This window comes from Adiantum capillus-veneris, chromosome 3 (assembly GCF_014529385.1).
Source record: "Adiantum capillus-veneris isolate H3 chromosome 3, ASM1452938v2, whole genome shotgun sequence".
Classification (NCBI taxonomy): domain Eukaryota; kingdom Viridiplantae; phylum Streptophyta; class Polypodiopsida; order Polypodiales; family Pteridaceae; genus Adiantum; species Adiantum capillus-veneris.
In genome coordinates, this window is record NC_140933.1 from 94,067,919 (window position 1) to 94,087,156 (window position 19,238).

General features: G+C 45.0%; 1 protein-coding gene across 2 annotated transcripts in view; it reads left to right on the forward strand.

Annotated features, from left to right (window-relative positions):
* The first annotated feature begins 5,773 nt into the window (after positions 1–5,773).
* Positions 5,774–19,238, forward strand: part of LOC147461325 (uncharacterized) — a 101,418-nt gene continuing 87,953 nt past the window's right edge. The window contains exon 1 of one of the 2 annotated variants that reach the window (XM_086508899.1): positions 5,774–5,945. The gene's annotated coding sequence lies outside the window, so the exon portion shown is untranslated. The remainder of the gene's footprint in view (positions 5,946–19,238) is intronic. The other variant, XM_086508898.1, reaches the window with a different exon arrangement.

Below are 19,238 nucleotides of genomic sequence, written 5' to 3' on the forward strand. Positions count from 1 at the left end.
CTGTTGTATCACACACTTGTAGCTCAGGTTCTACTGGAGTATGCATGGGAAAGGTTTATATATGTAAAGGCTTTGCAAACCAATCAAAAAATAATATAGTGTTATGTTTCTTTTTGTTTGACTACTCTCTCCCTCTCTCTCATTCTCTACTTTTCTGCACGCTGCACCTCGCCATGGCTTTTCGGCTCCATCCTCCCTAGCCACTGCTCCAACAACTGGTATCAGATCCTAGCTTTGCTTGGTGGCCTCGGCTGACTCGATACGGTGCGGGAGCTACCGCATGTGAGAGAGACAAGGAGCTCATTGACCTGCATGAAATCAGGCACAATCACCATCAACCTGCATGAAATCGGGCACAATCGCCATCAACCTGTTTGTCTAGGCCTTGTGATGAAATTTCAACACGTCAGCTTCTCCTAATTTGGCCTCCTCTGCCTGCTGCTGCAAGCGAAGTGAGCAACCTTGTGGAAAATCCAATTCATTCGATAACAGTCTTCATCGTCAAGCTTCCCTTTTTTATCGATTCAACATGGCATCAAAGGTGGATAAATTCAATGGTTTCGACTTTCATACCTGGAAAATTAAAGTGAAAGGCTATCTAATGTGCAAGAATATCTGGAGCGTGGTCAAGCCCCTATCAACAGACGAAGCAGGCACATCCGTTGCTGTTACGAGAGCGCTGTCTGTCAACCAACAACGCAAGGACGAGCAAGCACTATGTATTATTCTGACATCTCTCGCATATGTGTTTATTCATTATTTGGATAATGTGCAATCGTCAAATGTTGCTTGGGTGGAATTAGAGAAAATATTTGGTCCTAAAGCCAAGTACTCCAAAATGAGCCTTAAAATGGACATGTATTATCTTTCCATGCCTGATGATGAGAATATTGCAGCTTTAGCTAACAGATTGAAAAGCATTTGTACTCAGTTGATTTATGCTAAAGCCCTTGTGCCAGATGAAGATCTTATAACTGTTTTTCTTAATAGCATACCTACAGAATTTTGTCAAATTGTAACTATTTTAATGGAGAGGGATCTGTTGCCTTCTTTGGACGGTATTGTTAATTCACTGTAGGAAGAAGAGAAATGAGTACCTCATGTTAGTTCTTCCATATCTAGTGCATATGTAGCCGGTGGTTGCACTTTGACTGCAACTTCAACCAGAACTGTAACTTTAACCAAACCTACTACCAGCACTAGACCTTGTGCAATATGTGGCCGCAGCAATCATCAAATGAAGGGATTGTTTCAACAAAAATCCTTGCATCCACTGTGGAAAGTCTAATCATCCTTCGGATAAGTGTTTTAAGAAGAATAAACAACAGATCAACATGGTTGAAAGTGATGAAGATGGTGAAGCACCGATGCTTCTCGTATATAGTGATGTCCTATAGTTTTCAAAAGCCACTCGTCAATAAAATGTACGGTTATAGACACTGCCACACATCAATGGTAAGACTGCCCTTTTATGTTTGGTTCTGAGTTCTGGTTGTCTCACACTGATAGTTGTTTGAGGGAAGTGCTCACACACACCTATGTTTTTATCAGGAGAGGGGGGGGGGGAGGCTTCTACTCGTAGTTTCAGGTGATTGAATTGTGCCATGGTCTGTCTCGAGTCCATTGTCAGTGGTTTGGGCTTGATGGGGGGGGGGTGTTGGATATTCAAGGCAACCCAATTTTCGTGGGAAACTTCTCTTATATCATGCAGTTGTAGTCTAGGTTCTAATGGAATATGCATGGGAAAGGTTTATATATGTAAAGGCTTTGCAAATCAATAAAAAATAATATAATGTTGTGTTTCTTTTTGGTCGACTAATCTCTCCCTCTCTCTCGTTCTCTACTTTTCTGCACGTTGCACCTCGCCATGGCTTTTCGGATCCATCCTCCCTAGCCACTGCTCCAACACATATCCCATCTCAAAGTCATGAATTCCTAGCTTGGTAGCTTGCTCAATAGAAATAGATTTGTGGGTAGATCCAGGGTCAAAAAATATGAAAGCATCATTCTCTCTTACTTTTCCCCAAGCATAAGATTGTAGTGCTTCTTTACAATGGCCTTCCTCTTTTGAGCTTCCACCATGGTGGCTCTAGGAGGGTCATTACGTTCACTTCTCTTGGGACATGCAAGAGAAATATGACCTTGCTCTCCAAACTTGAAACACTTGTTATCTTTATGATAACGTTCAACCTCTTCACCAGAAAGTTTATTATTTACCTTTGTAGCTCTTTTCTTTTGCCTTTTCTTTGTTGTTGTTGTTAGCCTTGGGAGAATTCTGCGTCGCATTGTACTTCCCGTTTGACTCAGTTGATTCTTTGGCTTCCATTGGCTTAGAACCCTTATTGGTCCCTTGTTGTGAATGAATCCTTGAAGCAACCATAGTATGAGGTATGACCTCTGTAATAGTTTTAGGTCTTTGTGAGTTGACATACTCACTCATCTCCTCAGATAAGTGCGGGTGGGAATGGAGAGAGCTTTTGGAGGAAGCTTTTGAAGAAACTTTTTCTAATACATCTACTACTGTAGTGTATGCACTGCAAAATCTCTCTACGCTGTGGGAGTTTGTGCCTTCAAGAGAGAGCTTTTTTGTTATTAGGAATTTTTAACAACTTGTTCTTTGGAATAAATTGAGATCCCTACAAAGTGGGTTGATGACAAGTTTATCACTTTTGTATGCACACCGTGGCTTCAAGCCCGTCTATTAAAACATGGAATTCATCAACCATAACAATTGGGTGTCAGCTTATATCATTCGCAATCCATAGAACATACCAATCACAAATTGGACCAAGAGCAAGACAGAAGTCATCTCCTCCAACCATGAATTTTCACAATAAGAATTACAATATAAAGTCATTAGTTAGCTCATGCCGTATAGATTTGTATGCACATTCTGAAATCCTCTGTGTCAGGAGATGGTGAGTGATGATGATGAAGAGGAAGAAGGCAAAGATGGTGACCGCTTTCTTTGTTTCCTCTTACTTGGATTTCTTTCTCCCTTTTTCAAATTAGCATGGGAGGGAGTGCTTGATGACTTCCTCTTCTTTTTGGGAGGAGTAGGTGAACGTCATGCCCACTGTCTCCTTGGGGCAGCATCACTTTCAGAGGTGGTGGATTGTCACTTTCATACCTCTCCCTTGAAAGTTCAAGGTGCATTTCTTTTTCTTGAACAGATTGCCTTGGAGGTCCTTCCAGTATCTCCTCTTCATTACCCAAAGAGATTCCTCTTTTGGGGAGGCCTCGCTAGAATTCTCTATTCTTGGGTACTTGAGAGAACTTGGGCTTGAAGAGCTTCAATTTGGATTTGTCATGATTAAATTTTCTCATATGTGTATGCTAACTCTTTCTTTGGTACCTCCAAAACTTTGGCTACCACTCCTCTTATCCCTTGAAAATCAACACTCGAGTAACTACACCCGTGGTTTAGAATATAGTTAATTGCAAAGAGTAGTGAAGTGGGTTTAACAGTGCGAGGTTGGCACCGATTCCTATCAAGTTTGTTAATAGCTCAAGAATGGTTAAGTTGTAGACAAGTCCTGGAAGACTCCATTATTAAGACCATAGTTCCCGATGGTGTACCCTTTAAATATGCATACCAACCAAGTTAATAAATCCTAGTACCACTTACCCTATTGCAATGAACAACTCCAACCTTTCATAGATTAGTCAAGGACCTCTTTTCTTAGGCAAGGACATGGAAACCTCAGCTCTAATACCAATTTTAGAGGATCTAATACTTACTTTTAGATTCAGTGGAAACTAACTATGAAAGGAGAGAGTTTTCCTTAAGAGAGACAAAGCAAGGATAACATAGGTTGTGTCGGGCTGATTCCTTTAGACAAATACACATCCAAAACACTTTAACTATGCACATAATTCAACGACAATAACCAATTAAAATTGACAACTCAATGAGGATCATATTTGCTTGGAGCTGGTTCCCCCTCCAAAACGACTTTTATTATGATTCTCTCAAACGAGAGATTTGTTATAATACATGTTTGTGCTCTTGCAGAGTCTTGCTTGAATCAGGAAGATGGTGTCTTCAAGATTCCATGGTATAACCATCCTTCCCAAACCCTAAACACCCCAACAGGGAGAAAGGAATTGCGAGGAAAGAGAAAGATGAAGGTGGAGAGAAGTATTTTTCAAGCAAGAGAATTGGTAGTCTGTGTACACTTGCTCATAGGCAAGCTCTTAGCATAGCTTAGTAATAGAATATTAGAGATGGCGAAAAAGACACATTCATTGGCTTGGATTTGCATCCATAGCCAAGAGCTTCATCATAGAGCCCGTCTCTAGAGCTCCCATGTGTGTGTGTGTGTGTGTGTGTGAGAGAGAGAGAGAGAGAGAGAGAGAGAGAGAGAGAGAGAGCTTGCTTTGCCAACTTGGGCACTTGAGAGAGTTTGTGAGAGGAGCAAGAGCCTCAAAAATGCAATGATCCCTCTCTTTTATAACTATGCAAGTGTGCAACTAGACTTAATAGAATGCTTCACACTTGACCAATGAGGTGGGAAGACCTCCTAATGCAACTCAAATATGTTCCACCAACACTTGTCCCTCTTGCCTTGCATGCTAGAACTTGCCCCCTCCTTCTTAGGACTCATCTTGGCAAGGGGATACATCACACACACTTGATTAAGTTCACACAAAGCAAGCATGTGCTACCTTGGACATGTGGCCTAGGCAAGCTTAATAAACAAAGACTAGAGTCAACTTATTAAATGTGGAAGGGTTGATCTAATCTTAGTCTTTAGCTTTTTTCTTTAATTTGATAAAAACCATAAACTTACCTTTTAATTGATTATCTTGGGTGGAAAACCTTTGCACAAACTTTGGAGGCTTATGAAGATGACCTGGGGCTACATCCCACTTGCTAAAAGGACTTACTAAATTATGATAAACTTTGGTAAAAATAAAACTCACCCTTTGTGCTTTAAAACTTTTGTTCCTAGCTAGTATCTATCTCAAGCTAAGATATATGAAAGGCTTTATGGCCATGCTAATGAGATTCTAAGTGGGCCTTGCACTACCCTAATTTTGAATGTTGCATTCTATGCCATGAAGGTTAGGCTTTGATACTACTTGTTGGAGATTGCTAGTACACACACAGTTGAAGCATTCTTAATTGAGAGGATTGGTTAAAGGAAAGACATATATATTGACAACTAAAACAAGAGATGACATAAATTGTGATTTTCAAAGCTCGAAGCGGGTTAGGTACATAGAGCAAAGCATTCCCAAGTTAGTCCCCTTTGATCAAGGATCAACCAACTCAAGTAAGAGTATGGTAACTATCCAAGATTTGTGACCAAAAGAAAAGACATTAACCCTAAGACTTACATGCAAACATTCTATTTGGCTCAAGGACTCCATCATCAATTTAGGCTAACAATCAATTTGTGTCTTCAAGGTACTAACATGAGGATAAAAGTTGAAAGTTATGTTTTCATAACACAAAGCTTTGCATTTCGATTGACAAAGACTCCTTTTCCCTTCTTTTGTTAGATATTGTACATAGACACGCACATAGATCTTGTAGTGTTGCTATGAAATGCAATGTCTCAATGAACAAGCACGCTTTAATTGAATTTTGTTTAAGAAGCATGAACAATACAGTTTAACCTGTCTTAAGTGCTTCTCAAAGTTGGCCCATAGTCAAATTGCAAAAGTAACTGAAGGAATGCTCTCGAGTCTCACTGCATGTACATTGTAATATTTTTTTCACAAATGCCACGTTTTGTTTTAGATCAATGTGTGTGTGTGTGAGAGTGAGAGAGAGGGAACTCTTTGCAAATTTAATTTGTGCAGAAGAAACTTATCTAGTTTCCATAACAACGCGGGGAGGTCGTGGCTTTTCGAAGCGCAGCCGGCACGAGACCACGCAAAATATCTCCATTGCCACAGACACCTGCTGAATCATCATCTGCGTTCTTCTTCTGCAGGTCCATTTGCTCTCACATCAATTTTATGTTCTCTAAGAAATGATTCATTCTGTCTGTCGTCATCGAGATTGCGTTGACCTAGAAGACACCATTGCGGAATGCCAGAATGGCGCCTTGGAGCGTATTTTTCTGTAGTAAAATAGGGTTTGGTGAAAGCCACTTTTTATGTTTCACTCGATGGGACAACGCAATTCCTAGCGTAAATGCAAGCAACATGCATATCTGTGCAAGCATGGTTATAGTATGCTTGAGCGTGCAACATCAGGTTAGATAGAGGATTTCTGTATTGCTCTTGGGCTACTGTCATATAGAGATATACAATGGGTTTTTCCCATTTGATCTGAATCTTAATGCTCTAGAGCATAAGCCTTGGAATATGTTTATCATGCTCTAGGAAATGGGCACTTGCAATTAAAGCCTTTTTGATGTGGATTTTACTGATGTTGAGTGTTGTCAACTACCAAAGACATCTATAGACTTTTCAGCTTCACAAATGTGAAAGGATTGCAAGGCGCCGAAAACTTGTACCAAGTTTTTCACCTTTGTGTGGATGTACTTGAAGGAGGGAAATTGAAAATTTACGGACACTCATAGGAAGAGACATTCCGTCATGCAAGGAAATTGAGGCCAAATCTGTTTGTTAGAATTCTTCACCTGTCAAAACCTGGTGGCTACGTGAAGTCGATTGACATGCTCTATAATGTGACTATGTAGGTGATGCAATGTCGCACTCATACTGTTAAATGTTTGTACAATGATGTTCAATGTAGGCAACCTTTATTCGTGCGAGTCATACATTTGAGCTTGTCATTTAAACACTGCCTCTTAATCTCAATCCTATGTCGTGCATTCCTTTCCAATTTGCTATCAAACAAACATATTGCTTAATAAATGTAGGTTATGTGAATCCAAAGACCATGTGTAATTGCTAGCTAAATGCTCTTGTTTATGCCGACACACACCATACTTGTCTCATAATTGTAAGCTATAATGTGCTTTGCTTATAGGTTATTTGCCATATTCTGCCATTTTCTTGTAATACAATGTGACAGACGTCACATATGATTGCTTTAAATAACTGCCCAAGCACGTTGTCACACTGTCAGCACCTTCAAAAATCTTAGAGAGGAATCGGTTGACGCTAAATTTTTTTTGACCAATTTGTGACAAAGGACCGGAGTGCCTCCCTTCTTGAGCAACACTCATCGCACCAGATTCTACCCGTTGATTCAACGTGCACTTCTGAAATAGTCGGAACTAGACCAAAAATCTCAAGGTAAAGCTCTAGTATTTGAGGAGTATCTGCCAGGTTCTCCTCCTCCATCCACTTTGCATCAAGATTGGATAATTCTTGTAGTGGACCAATTATATGTGGACGAGCTTATCCTTCACTTTCCTTGCCTTGTGTGCTAGAATTTAATCCGGTATAAGAATCTCCTTAGTTTACTCCCCTGGCCCCTTGTCCTTTGGCACCTCACCCTTAAAAGGTCTAAATAGATTGTGTCACAAACTTATGATGTGGCATGACCCTTTACTTACAGATATTGGCCGAGAGGCCCAAAGGGGTTAGGTTTTTGAGCCTAACCTCTCCCAACTCATAGAGATTGATCGAGGGGCCTAAAACCCTAAATAAAGGAACTATTGAAAATTGTTCACGCAGCTAGCTGTACGAACGTTCCCAAAAACGCGGAACATGCTGACGCGGCAACTGTACGAATTTCCTTGATTTACGGACAGCCCTTTGGTCGCTAGCTTTTGGAGTAGAAGCTTTTGGGGCAGGGCTTTTCACTTGTATGCTTTTGGCTAGGGGCTTTTAAATAAGTTGCCAAGGCCTCTTCACTAGCAGATTAGCTTGGGAGCACTGCAGAGAGAGGACGCTCAGACATTGTACCTTGTGAAGCATAATAATAAAGAAATACTGGGAAAGGGCGCCAATCTTTGGGGCCAATGCATCTAGAGGTGGAACTCCGCTGCTTCATGTCGACTCTCTCTCTTTCTCTCTCTCGTTCAAGTTCAGTTTAATTGTTTGCAAATTTCTCTTGTGTTGTTGCTATAGATCTTTCGCTTGGGGTGTCCAAGTCTATTACGTTGGTATCAAAGCTCAGAGGATTCTTCTTCTACGAAGTATCCGATCCCTTTTTCCACATCACACATTGCTTCTTGCAATGAATCCAGTGCAGAGGAAACCATTCCACCGACTACCCGACTTCGCGACCTTAGGTCTTCAGCGTTTTTTAGCCTTCTGCGCTTTCAACCATCAATTTCAGCCCTTATCGCTAGCAAGTTGCAGATTCTAGCCCTCAGAACCCTTGGCGTTTTCAGCATCCAGTCCTTAGCCTCGCAGAACAACCCATCATCTACATCAAGTCCTCGTCAACATCTTAGCATCTAAAACATTGTAACAACATTTGTGCAATCTAAAGCAAATACCTCTCTAGCGGTAGAGAGGGGGGTTTGGGACCCCATGTGTAGTCTTCTCGCTCTCTCTCTCGCTCACAGAACCTTCACTCACAATATCATTCTCTTTCTCTCTAGTCTATCGCACAATTCTCATGAAGTAAAAGGAACTCTCTCATTCAATAAAAATGAACCTTGAGTATGCACTAAGCACTCATCCTGAGCACACACCATCAATCACTTGCGCTCCACATAACATTTCACCTCTTATTAATAGTTCATCAATTTATTAATAAGCGACATTTTAGCTTTATTTTCCATCATTGTGGACGCTTAGTAATACAGTGCTCGACCCAACTTCTGTTAGATTCTTCATCTCCAGATGCTTCGCACCTTGCCTACAGGCTTCACACACATCACGTGCACTGGCCCTTGGTTGTGAGCTGGCCACCCGTACACCTGCTGGACAGGGATCTTCAGACACATGTAGGGTTTTGCTCAACACTTTGCACGGCCGGACCTATTCTGGTCCTTTTTCATTTTTTCCTCATTTATGGGTTTTTGTGCATGGTCGTTGGGGCTTCTGGTCTGCCCTACCTACTCTCTATTCTCCTATATATAGGGGGGGGGGATGCACTCTCCCATTCATATCTTGCCATCTTGTACACAACGGTTTTTGCCATCTGGAGTTATTGGGGCTTGCCAGCCTTTTCCATTTGTCTCTTGTGTGTCCATCGCCATTCTCTCTCTCTCTCTCTCTCTCTCTCTCTCTCTCTCTCTCTCTCTCTCTCTCTCTCCACCTTCCGCTGCTCACTCTGACATGGTATTAGAGCTCTAGGCTTGGATCAGGCATCTCCTTCACCTGGGAGGACACTGCGGAGATTTTCATCGTGAAGATTTGCTCAGATCTACTAGCGTTTTTTTTGGATCAGCGTTTTTTGCTTCAGCCCTAGCGTTTTGTGGATCTGCATCATCTTCTGCAGCCTCTGCTCTTGCCCTCCCTCCCTCTGCCTCATTGCCACCACCTGCCCTCTCCTCTGCCTTGCGTTTTTCCCATCCTTGGCCTAGCGTTTTTTTTGCAGGAGGGACTCCCTTGCATCAGCATTTTTCAGCGAGCTTGTGGATCTAGGGTTTTTTTGCAGGACGACAACCCACTGATCTGCGTTTTTCAGCACTAATCCCTAGCGTTTTTTGGGCAGGACAGCAACAAGTATTCCTAGCGTTTTTTTTGTGGCAGCCAGGACACCATTCGACCATCTTTTTTTTTTACCCTCTCCATCAGCCTTCTCTACTTGCTGATCTTGGATAGCCGGAGCCCCGCTCCTTGCCCCTTGATCTTCCTGCTTGGAAGCTGAACAGTTGTGACTATTGCCAGCGATTTTCGATCACTTAACCTGCAGATTTTCAGCCTCTTTGGTGCATTTACAGCCCTCACCTACCAACCTCGGCATCCGGTGTTCATCACCTGGCGTTTTTGCTCAAACCCCTGCGTTCTTGCGGTGATTCAAGCTCCCTTTTGCTGCGATTTCAGGTTTGGACAGCACCTCGACTTTGCTTCATCGGCACCCCTTCGGGTTTCCCTTGCCTCTCCCGTCACGTACCCCCTACTTCGCGGTCTTCTGGCGTTCTATCTGATCCTATCCTTACCTTTACTTCTGATTTTACACACGAGACTTCTCTGCTGATTTTTTGTTTGTATCTATGGCAACACTCCCAGCCATGCCCATCTTTCCTCCCGGCGAAAAGCTTAACGGTTCCAACTTTGTTGTCTAAAAGGTGAAGATCATGGTGATGCTTATGCAGTTTGACCTTTGGGACCGGCTTACCAATCTTGCCAATGCCACGTGTCTCGGCCTTGCTCCTCCATCTGGTGCTCCTGCATCGACATCATCAGCTACCACTTCTTCTGTAGTTACAAGTAATGGCTCCTCATCTACTTCTTCTCATGGTACTGCTTCTGGCGGATCAGGTATTGTGGTTACACAGGCTATGGTGGATTAGTGGATTCTGAACCATCGCAGAGTTGACTCTTTCTTACTCATCAACTGTGCGGATAGCGTGTTGACATCTTTACGCTCTCACACCACTGCACATGAGGTATGGGGTTTCCTTTGCGACATGTACGAGGTGAAGACACCCAGAAGGATTCTCGCTCTGGAAAAGACTTTGATGGACTTAAAGGTCTCGTCATTTTCGACTATCCAGGACTTCATATCCCGCATGCTTCTGCTCCGTGATGAGCTAGCAGCTTGTGGACACTAGATCTCTTCCAAGGGCATGGCAACTCGGTTGTTGCTCAAGCTTCCCGCGCGCCCTACTCCTATCACTTACTACCTCCACGCGCCCTACTATCACTTGGGAGGAGCTCTTACCCACTGTGTAGCAGATTGCTTCGCGCATCTAGGACAGAGCCACCTCAGATGCCTCTACGGGTTCTACTGCATTGGTTTCTACATTCAGTAGGGGTGGTAGTGCTCCCGGATAGTCTAGACTTGGTTGTACACCTTCTCGCCCTGACATTATGTGCCTATTGTGGAAAGAAAGGTCATTTTGCAGCCAAATGTTATAAACGACGGCGGGACCGCAAGAAGGATTCAGATCCTGAGGATGGGATGGCTTCTTGACAGACGTCTGCCACCGCCATCTCTAGCCCTTCACAGGCTGATGGCTTCACCCTCTAGTTTCATCCACCTCCTTCTTCCCTCTTATGATCGAGATCACTTTTTGACTTGGAGTTTGCCGGTTTACCACCTTGGCCTTGTATCCTTTTGTGTCAGAGTGCTGTGCTTCAGGGGGGGTTCTCTCTCTTCCGTCTCTCTCTCTCTTCTGTTGACCTCCATCGATGAGCTCCCTGCTCGTCTTCCATCTTTCCCTCATATATCCTCTTCAGCGACTTGTTTTGTTGTTAGCCTCTCCATTAGCTTCCTTCTGCGACTTGATCAGCCTGACCTAGCTTCGGTCATCATCACATTGGTACTGGACGGTTCGTGGCTTTTTTGTTTGGTTGGCGCTTCTTCTTTTCACACTCCAGATTTGCTAGGTGTGTTGCATCTCTTTCGCAGCGACTCCGCATTTGTCGTTGAGGGGGGGTGTTAGATTCTTCATCTCCAGATGCTTCGCACTCTGCCTACAGGTTTCACAGACGTCACGTGCTTTGGCCCTTGGTTATGGGTTGGCCACCCGTACACCTGTTGGACAAGGATCTTCAGGCACATTTAGGGTTTTGCTCAGCGCTTTACTCGACCGGACCTATTCTGGTCCTTTTCCATTTTCCCTCATTTATGGGTTTTTTGTGCATGGTCGGTGGGGCTTCTGTTCTGCCCTACCCACTCCCTATTCTCCTATATATAGGAGGGGGGGGCTGCACTCTCCCATTCATATCTTGCCATCTTGTACACAACAGTTTTTGTCATCTGGAGTTATTGGGGCTTGCCAGCCTTTTCCATGTGTGTCTTGTGTGTCCATCACCATTGTCTCTCTCTCTCTCTCTCTCTCTCTCTCTCTCTCTCTCTCTCTCTCCACCTTCCGCTGCTCACTCTGACAACTTCACCTTCCTATATAAGTGACCTACGAGGTCGTCTCTCAACCAAGACAGTACCCTTAAGCACCAGCAAAAGGACTCACAGTACCATCAGCCAGCTAGCAGCTTGTGGACACTAGATCTCTTCCGAGGGCATGGCAACTCGGTTGTTGCTCAAGCTTCCCGCGCGCCCTACTCCTATCACTTACTACCTCCACGCGCCCTACTATCACTTGGGAGGAGCTCTTACCCATTGTGTAGCAGATTGCTTCGCGCATCTAGGACAGAGCCACCTCAGACGCCTCTACGGGTTCTACTGCATTGGTTTCTACATTCAGTAGGGGTGGTAGTGCTCCCGGATAGTCTAGACCTGGTTGTACACCTTCTCGCCCTGACATTATGTGCCTATTGTGGAAACAAAGGTCATTTTGCAGCCAAATGTTATAAACGACGGCGGGACCGCAAGAAGGATTCAGATCCTGAGGATGGGATGGCTTCTTGACAGACGTCTGCCACCGCCATCTCTAGCCCTTCACAGGCTGATGGCTTCACCCTCTAGTTTCATCCACCTCCTTCTTCCCTCTTATGATCGAGATCACTTTTTGACTTGGAGTTTGCCGGTTTACCACCTTGGCCTTGTATCCTTTTGTGTCAGAGTGCTGTGCTTCAGGGGGGTTCTCTCTCTTCCGTCTCTCTCTCTCTTCTGTTGACCTCCATCGATGAGCTCCCTGCTCGTCTTCCATCTTTCCCTCATATATCCTCTTCAGCGACTTGTTTTGTTGTTAGCCTCTCCATTAGCTTCCTTCTGCGACTTGATCAGCCTGACCTAGCTTCGGTCATCATCACATTGGTACTGGACGGTTCGTGGCTTTTTTGTTTGGTTGGCGCTTCTTCTTTTCACACTCCAGATTTGCTAGGTGTGTTGCATCTTCTTTCGCAGCGACTCCGCATTTGTCGTTGAGGGGGGGTGTTAGATTCTTCATCTCCAGATGCTTCGCACTCTGCCTACAGGTTTCACAGACGTCACGTGCTTTGGCCCTTGGTTATGGGTTGGCCACCCGTACACTTGTTGGACAAGGATCTTCAGGCACATTTAGGGTTTTGCTCAGCGCTTTACTCGACCGGACCTATTCTGGTCCTTTTCCATTTTCCCTCATTTATGGGTTTTTTGTGCATGGTCGGTGGGGCTTCTGTTCTGCCCTACCCACTCCCTATTCTCCTATATATAGGAGGGGGGGGCTGCACTCTCCCACTCATATCTTGCCATCTTGTACACAACAGTTTTTGTCATCTGGAGTTATTGGGGCTTGCCAGCCTTTTCCATCTGTGTCTTGTGTGTCCATCACCATTGTCTCTCTCTCTCTCTCTCTCTCTCTCTCTCTCTCTCTCTCTCTCTCTCTCTCTCTCTCTCTCTCTCTCTCCACCTTCCGCTGCTCACTCTGACAACTTCACCTACCTATATAAGTGACCTACGAGGTCGTCTCTCAACCAAGACAGTACCCTTAAGCACCAGCAAAAGGACTCACAGTACCATCAGCCAGCTAGCAGCTTGTGGACACTAGATCTCTTCCGAGGGCATGGCAACTCGGTTGTTGCTCAAGCTTCCCGCGCGCCCTACTCCTATCACTTACTACCTCCACGCGCCCTACTATCACTTGGGAGGAGCTCTTACCCACTGTGTAGCAGATTGCTTCGCGCATCTAGGACAGAGCCACCTCAGACGCCTCTACGGGTTCTACTGCATTGGTTTCTACATTCAGTAGGGGTGGTAGTGCTCCCGGATAGTCTAGACCTGGTTGTACACCTTCTCGCCCTGACATTATGTGCCTATTGTGGAAAGAAAGGTCATTTTGCAGCCAAATGTTATAAACGACGGCGGGACCGCAAGAAGGATTCAGATCCTGAGGATGGGATGGCTTCTTGACAGACGTCTGCCACCGCCATCTCTAGCCCTTCACAGGCCGATGGCTTCACCCTCTAGTTTCATCCACCTCCTTCTTCCCTCTTATGATCGAGATCACTTTTTGACTTGGAGTTTGCCGGTTTACCACCTTGGCCTTGTATCCTTTTGTGTCAGAGTGCTGTGCTTCAGGGGGGGTTCTCTCTCTTCCGTCTCTCTCTCTCTTCTGTTGACCTCCATCGATGAGCTCCCTGCTCGTCTTCCATCTTTCCCTCATATATCCTCTTCAACGACTTGTTTTGTTGTTAGCCTCTCCATTAGCTTCCTTCTGCGACTTGATCAGCGTGACCTAGCTTCGGTCATCATCACATTGGTACTGGACGGTTCGTGGCTTTTTTGTTTGGCTGGCGCTTCTTCTTTTCACACTCCAGATTTGCTAGGTGTGTTGCATCTCTTTCGCAGCGACTCCGCATTTGTCGTTGAGGGGGGGTGTTAGATTCTTCATCTCCAGATGCTTCGCACTCTGCCTACAGGCTTCACAGACGTCACGTGCTTTGGCCCTTGGTTATGGGTTGGCCACCCGTACACCTGTTGGACAAGGATCTTCAGGCACATTTAGGGTTTTGCTCAGCGCTTTACTCGACCGGACCTATTCTGGTCCTTTTCCATTTTCCCTCATTTATGGGTTTTTTGTGCATGGTCGGTGGGGCTTCTGTTCTGCCCTACCCACTCCCTATTCTCCTATATATAGGAGGGGGGGGCTGCACTCTCCCATTCATATCTTGCCATCTTGTACACAACAGTTTTTGTCATCTGGAGTTATTGGGGCTTGCCAGCCTTTTCCATGTGTGTCTTGTGTGTCCATCACCATTCTCTCTCTCTCTCTCTCTCTCTCTCTCTCTCTCTCTCTCCACCTTCCGCTGCTCACTCTGACAACTTCACCTTCCTATATAAGTGACCTACGAGGTCGTCTCTCAACCAAGACAGTACCCTTAAGCACCAGCAAAAGGACTCACAGTACCATCAGCCAGCGTTTTCAGCATCTTCAGCGTTTCCAGCGCCTCAGCACTCCAGCGTTTTACCTCAACTTCAGCGTTTTCAAGCCTTCCATACCAGCGTTTTAGCATCAGCCTCATCGATTAGCGATTCAGCCTGCATTTCAGCCCTTATCGCCAGCAAGTTGCAGATTCCAGCCCTGAGAACCCTTCGCATTTTCAGCATCCAATCCTTAGCCTCGAAGAACCAAGTACCTACATCAAGTTTCCATCAACATCTAGAACATTGTAACAGCATTTGTGTTGCTAATTGGACTATTTTCTTATTTTTAATGATTAAATCTCTTTTTTAGGATATTTTGCACTAAGAACTGTTAAAAAGATTGTAGCTACAGGAACTGCCATCAGGACGACTCTGATGTGTCATTTGATGGGTGACGGTAAACATCGCGAAGGAGTTTCCGTAAGTTCGGTGGAAACGGCCGGGTTACGAGTGCCTCTGATGCGTCACATGATGGGTGACTGGTGCATCAGTAAGGGGGCATCCCGTAGGCTAAGGAGGAAATCCGAACTGAGTAAGAAAATACGCGTAAGAACGCAAGCACAAGAATAAAGATGGGTTCAATGACGCTTTTTACGAAAAGCAGGAACGGTCGCTGGAGGACAGATGTTTTTTCGCGAGGAGTCTGTGTCTGCATTGCATCTGTGTCGTGTCCTGCACCCGGGGACGCCTGGAATGTGTCCGTGTAGCATTGTTTTCATTGACTAAGTGAGTTTTTAAAGTTTGAACAGGTTCACACTTTATTTTATTAAAGTGGCCGGTCACTTTTAAGTGACCGGGCCTTTATTAATAAAATAAAGCAAGTACTTCAAAAAAAGGCAACGCTAGAAAAGCTACGCAGAGGGGGGGGCTGAATTTGCGATCTTTCTCTCTCCTCTCTTTAGGAGCGCTGGCTCTGCTTCTAGGCCGCTATTCCCGCCAGGTGCCAGAGCCTATAAAAGGGCAGCAAGCATTCCAGTTTTCATACACCGGAAGCAGCAGGAAGTGCAAGCGCTGGGATTCTGGAGCAGAGACTGGCGACGGAATTTGCAAGTGCTCGCGTGATGATTGAGTACGGAGGTTGATTTTCTGAGCAAGGAGCGACAGGTATAAGGTGTTGATACGCATTGAGAATTGCTGCTTTGTGTGGTTTGTTTTGCAGGAATCTCCGTCTCACGGGAAGGCCCTTCACGGGAAGTACGGCTTCACGCCTAAGTCCCTTACGGGAAAGTATGGCTTTGCGCCTAAGTCCCTCACGGGAAGGAACGGGCTTGTGCCCAAGCCCTTTACGGGAAAGCACGACCTTCAGGTCTAAGACTACAGAACGGAGGGGTTTCCTCGGGTTCTCGTGCTTGTATAAGAATTCTCCCTGAATAAAAGAATACTCTTAACGGGGGGGGACCAGCCCATCTTCTGGTCCCCAATACTGTGTCGATCTCCTCCCTTCTCTCATGTTTTCAAAGAATTATAATTTTCAGATTTTCTAAGTGCTCGTGTACGCTCCCGTTTTGTGACAGTGGTATCAGAGCTCAGACTCCTCTCTTTCTCTGCAAAGAAGGACGATTCCGGGAAGAACGGGAAGAACCATGTCGAGCCAAGGGAGAAGCGTTGAAGAGGAGCTTCAACAAGTGCAAGCTCAGCTTGCGGAGTTGCAACAAATCTTACTGTTGCCAGACGTCCAAAAGCTTTTGGGCGGAATGAAGAAAACGAATGGAACTGATGCAGCCAAGCATCCAGACAACACTGTTGGCGTGAGACCACAGGAGGCAAGAGAAGAAGAACGTGCCGAGGTGCACAAAGGATCTTCGGATCGGAATGAACGGCCTACTTCAAGGAAAGGCCAGGAAAAAGCGCTCTCTCTGCTAGACGAGAGCAAGGACATCTCTATCTCATCTCCATCTTACTCTCCAGATTATACTTCTACTTCTCGATCATCTCGTCAGAAGAAGAAAGCCGTTACTACTGCCACTACCCTACATCAACCTAAAGATAAACCTCGATTCAAGAAGCATGGTCGCAAGTCTCAACATCGCATGAGAGTCTTCAAATCGGGCGACAAGGAGATCAAGTTCGAAACCTACAACGGACGGAGAGACATCTCCAAAGCACTGTCCTTCATTAGAAAGTTTGAAGTCGCCTTTACCAATGGGCACTTCACAGAAAAATCCAAATTACGCCATGTGGGGATGCACCTCAAGGAAACGGCAAGTAATCCCCAGATGTTCAAGGAAACACAGAAATGGAGAAAGGGAAGTGTCAACTTCTGAAGGGCTGGGGGTCTTTGAACGTACTGATTCTTTATGATCCAGGATCCACGGATAACTTCATCTCCCCGGATACTGCAGAACGTTTGTGCCTCACACCGGCTCAGCTTGGCACACCGGTTACATCCGGATCGGCATTCGAGGGGTTGACAACCAATGCAACTCTAGTGCAAGGACAGCTCAATCTTCGGATTGGCGAGTACAAGGACCGCGAATCATTTTTGATGGCACCCATCGAGGGATGTGATATCATCTTGGGTATGCCATGGCACTTCCACATGACACCTATTCCCGATTATGTGGAAAAGACCCTCACTTTTGATCATGGGGGTAAGAAAATAAAGATTCAAGCTGATGCAGGAGATTGGCAGTTCCCAATTGTAAGCCATATCTTCATTAAGAAAGAAATGAAGAAGTGTGTTTCTGCTTACTTGATTTTTGCAAAGGATAAAACTAGTAGGGACTCTCTCTCTAGTCTGTTTATTGAAAAGTACAAGGATTGTTTCACGGAAACACTTCCTGATGAACTTCCTCCGGTACGCTCGGAAGATCACCGCATAGATCTCATACCGGGTAGCTCGCTTCCCAATCAACCCCCTTATCGGGTAAGTCTTGCTCAGCAAGAGGAAATTTTGAAGCAAGGCAACGAGCTTCTAGAGAAAGGGTTAGTACGGCCAAGTGCTTCACCCTACTGCTCTCCAGTTCTACTGGTGCAGAAGAAAGATGGCACGTTTCGAATGTGCATAGACTATCGGTCTTTCAACAAGATCACAATCAAGAATCGCTTTCCGATCCCTCGGATTGATGATATACTTGATAAGTTGCAGGGTGCAAGTGTCTTTAGTCGCATAGACATAAAGAGTGGGTATCATCAGATACGGATCGCCCCTGAGGATGTCCATAAGACTGCTTTCCGCACAACCTTTGGACTATATGAATTCTTGGTAATGCCTTTCGGCTTGACCAATGCTCCTGCGACGTTCAATCGCATGATGGACCGCATTTTCAGCCCGTATCGAGCTTTTACGGGAGTATTCTTTGACGACATACTCATCTTCTCTAAGTCGGAAGAGGAACATCGGAAGCACTTGGACTTAGTGTTTCAAGAATTGTGAAAGCATGAGTTGCATGTGAATGCAAAGAAGAGCGAGTTCTTCCTCTCAGAGATACACTATCTCGGCCATGTAGTCTCTCACAATCAAGTGAGTATGGATCCTGCCAAGATCCGAGTGGTAGAGGATTGGCCTATTCCCACTACGGTACATGATGTACGTAGTTTCCTGGGATTATGTTCGTATTATCGAAGGTTTGTCCGAGGATTTGCTCATGTAGCAGGACCACTTCATGACTTGACAAAGAAGAAGATTCCTTTCAGATGGGGATCGAGACAACAAGGAGCTTTTGATCGGCTCAAGTACTTGCTAAGCCATGGACCTATTTTGATAGTGCCTGACTTAAGGAAACCATTTGAGGTTCATTGCGATGCTTCAGGTGATTGCATCGGAGCAGTGTTAAACCAAGAAGGCCATGCAGTGGCTTATGAAAGCAGACGGCTTAAGGATGCAGAGTTGCATGCATCAATCTACGAAAAGGAACTCACGGCTGTGATTCACGCCTTATCTAGTTGGAAGCACTATCTTCTAGGAGCGGATTTTGTGATCAAGACTGATCACCAGAGTTTGCGGTATTTTCTTACGCAAAGGAAACTATCTGAGAAGCAGATGAGGTGGGCAAACTTTTTGTCTATGTTTCACTTCCAGATCCTTCACACGGCTGGGAGTAAGAATGTAGTCGCAGACGCATTGTCTAGGCGGCCAAGGGTGAACGCTATCACTTCGGTGTATCACCAAGAATTAGAAGCACTACCGGATTTGTATCCGAATGATACAGACTTCTCCACCATTTGGGGAAAGCTACATCGTGGAGAGAATGAGTTTCCCTATTCCATTCGGGACGGTTATCTCTACCACCATCAGGCCATATGTGTGGCGGAACCATTAAGAAAGAAGATCATGGATGAAGCACACGCTTCGCCTTATGCGGGTCATCGGGGTATTCTCCCTACAATCTTAGCAATGGAAAGATATTTCTTTTGGCCTAGCCTTAAAGCAGACATTGATAAGTATGTCAGGGAATGTTTGGTTTGCCAAAAAGTGAAGTACGATCGGCATAAGACA